Consider the following 3,568-nt stretch of genomic DNA (forward strand, 5'->3'; position numbering starts at 1 on the left):
CTTCCCTAAAATTTTTTATCGCTTGACAAGATTGAGCAGTGGCAGATACAGGAATTTTTTTCGGGAAAAAGGGTTCGGGGGGGGGGGGGGGGGGTTAGAGGGGAGAGTTAAAAAAATAATTTGAAAAAAGTTAATTGAAAACAAAAAAAATTGGTTGTCTGTAAAGTCGGTTTACGGACGATAGTTTAACGTGACGTCTTAACAAAACATTGATGAAATGATTGCATACTTTTATGAATAAAATTGAATCATTTTTATTGAATTATCACTATTTTGTATGGATACAAAGAAGGAGTGAAATTATATCTACAATTTAATTGATAAATGTACTTTAATTTGCGCTCATTAATTCAAATATGTTTATTACTTTAACGAAGAGATTATTTTAACTATAACTTTTATACATGTTTGCTATTGAACTTCTTCCAATCTGTGTTATTCTGTTAAGGATAGGACGATGTTAGGAACAGTGAAAACAAATGAAAGTGTTTCAAGTTTAATGTGCCTCGAAAAAGTCAAATCGATGGTTGTTCCAATCGAGTGGAAGAGTGATAGATGCAAGCGTACAATGTGCGTAACTGGACAATGTGCGTTACGGGACACTTTTTCATACGTGCAGCCGGCGTTCATCGATTTATTAGATGTTGTAACGTCAAAAGTTAATACTTTAATGTTCCCCTTTGTCTCTACGAACTTTGGTCCGCGCCATCTTGCACAGATGGCAGCACCGTGGTTACATATTTCCGTTCTATGCATGAAAGAGACCTGCAGATATAATTTAATGAATTAAACGTGATGGAGGTAGTCTTAATGCAACTGTCGTTTTCGTACTCCTACTTATATGCTCTGGCGCCTCTTTGTGCTTAACCACCTTAGCATATGAGGCTCAGTGCGTTTTCCCCACTTATTAGGTAAATCCAATTTGGCGTTTGACACGTACCCATTTCTCGAAAACAGTTTGCTCAAGTGTTCCGACAAAAAATAATTTGATTAACTTTGATGCACTGATAAATAGTATTCCTAGGGGGAAAAAAAACCTGCTTTTTTTTTTTTTTACGAAATTCCAATAAGAAATTTGTGCCGTTAATTAGTAAATTCGACACGATATATTTTAAATTTTTATTATGATTTTAAATTTTTGTGTAGAAATTTTATTTGCCCTACTATAGTGTAATTTTAATTTGTTAGTCCGGTGTACTCCTCTGAGTTAAACTTTGTCTCAGTGCTCTGGAGCCCCTTTCCCATCGGCGTATCGGATATTCTGCTGGTCTAATCACTGACTGGCAGCCCGCTTACCATTTCCCCCGCCTTCAGTCACGCCTCAAGCCAGTTATATTATTTCCCTTCGTGACTCTAACTGCATAGGCAAGGCTGTAGCTTGCAGGCGACCAGTTCGCAGAGACGAGCTGAGATCCGCCTTTTTCATCACGTCGTAGTGTTATATTCGCCCCTCGGTAGCCACGACGGGGCGTAGTTTCCCACCAACGTTGCATTTCACCCCCCCCCCCTTCTCTGTTCCAAGTAAGACCAATGACCGGTCGTAACCCCCTGGACACCGGTGACCGTTTCCAAGGTCTCTTCGCAAAACGAGTGCGCCAAAACTGATCACAAGCGCTTCCTAGCGGCCAATTCGCGAACTTCTCCGCTTGCCTGCCCGCTAGGGCGCCAGGGAGCAGCACCTGCTTTGCCTTGAGTTATATGGACGCCGTCGGCGAGTCGATTCTTTTTTATTTCAGACAGCCCCCAACAGGTAGCGCTAAGGTCGACGCAATGCTACCAGCTTCGAGACTTCAATCAGAGTTTTTTTTATGGCCCTCACTCGGGGAACTTCGGGACCTTTCGGTCCGGACTCCCAGTCCTCCCCTCCACTTTTGATTCAAGTTTTACTTTTAATTACGAGACGCGTTTCTCCGCGGGACACTTCGCGCCGCGACTGCAGACGGATCGTTTGATTATCGGCGAGTCGACGAGACTTTGCAAAACTTCCATCCGGCCGCAACCGACTATGTAGTCGCCTAATTGAGGGATGCTATCCCTAAAATCTTTTCAAGTAGTTTAGTCCGTCTGCAATGTAATAGTTATTTTTTTTTAGCTTTTAATTTTTTTTGAAATTTATTATTATGAAGAAATCATCCGCGTCCTGCCGCGCAATTCGCGAGCTCCAGACCCCGGGCTGACTCCACGATGGCAGCGTGCTGGGCAACTCCCCTGTTTTGGTGAGTGATAATTCGCGAACCCTCCTTTTTCCCTTTAAATTTGTTTTCCGGGCATTTTCTGCCCCATAGACTGCCTGTATACCAGTTCTAATCAGTTTTGATTTGGACTGTTGCAGACAGGGTTCGATGACCGGGAGAGATTGATACTCTCATCTCGTGGCCTCCCCCCCCCCCCTTCCCTGTTCCGTGGGAAGAAACATTAGAAGAAACTTTTCTACCACCCGACGTGATTGTTTGAAGACCCCGGGTGGTAATGTAATTTCAACATTTCCCCTTTACCTAGCGACGTACTATCTCAGCCGGATGACCAACTCACCAGCGACCAGTGTTTTTCTCAAGAAATTGTAAAACTAATAGAACTAATTATCAATGTAATAATCGAATCCATCCAACTTTGGGTGTGAAAGTCATAATGCAAATGTTTATATGTCAAACTACGAATGTAAACTGTTCTCAATAAGCATAGGCCGGCCTATTTTCGTTTTCCTTTTGTTAATCTTTGAAAATTGTTAAAACTTTTTGTGTGTATGTTAAAATAATGGAAACATGATAATGAATCAGGGCAAATAAAACAGGGAAACTATAGATCAAGTTAATCGTGTACTTTTTATTTTATTGATTATAACGATCCTACAACTTCCCCTTTGCTTGTTACTGGAAGTTCCTAAATTGTGTTTGTTCCCACCTCGTGTCGCCTCTGGTAAATCATTTCATTTTAACGTATTTTTTTTCCAGCTTGTTTCCAAGGCTCTTTTAATTAATTCCCAATAATTCTATTTTGAGGCACGAGGGGTGTTACAAATTCTTGACAACGAATATTTTTGTTAAGAAGGTTTACAAATTAAATATTACATTACTGTGAACATCATTCGGTGATTTATGACTTAGCAGCAAGTTTTAGGCCACTTTTCATGCTTAGTAACAATTTTTGGAAAAGGTGGTAAAAATATCTTCTTTAATTTACTTCGTTGAATTATCCACCGAGCGTTTTAGATGTGGTTCAGAAACAATCTGCAGAATTTTCCTACAAACATTTTATACAAAACCTACTGCAATTAGTAAATTTATTTGCATAATTTCTTTATAAATTATATAAAACGAACAATAAAAGCTCTCGAATTTTGTGTACATTTAATCTTTGCTGTTTTGGACGTGAACAATAAAAATATTTTACAAACACATATTTGCTAACTCAATGAAACTCAACCATAAAGAACATCTCAATAACTTTTTTTTTACATAAGTGGGAGTAATATAGCCATCGTGCACCCTTCAGTGAATTTATTGAAATATATTAATTGTCCATTACAATAAAACGATTATTATAGTAGGCATGAAAAAAACTCCTCAGG

Source organism: Bacillus rossius, chromosome 3 (assembly GCF_032445375.1).
Source record: "Bacillus rossius redtenbacheri isolate Brsri chromosome 3, Brsri_v3, whole genome shotgun sequence".
In the NCBI taxonomy this organism is placed as follows: domain Eukaryota; kingdom Metazoa; phylum Arthropoda; class Insecta; order Phasmatodea; family Bacillidae; genus Bacillus; species Bacillus rossius.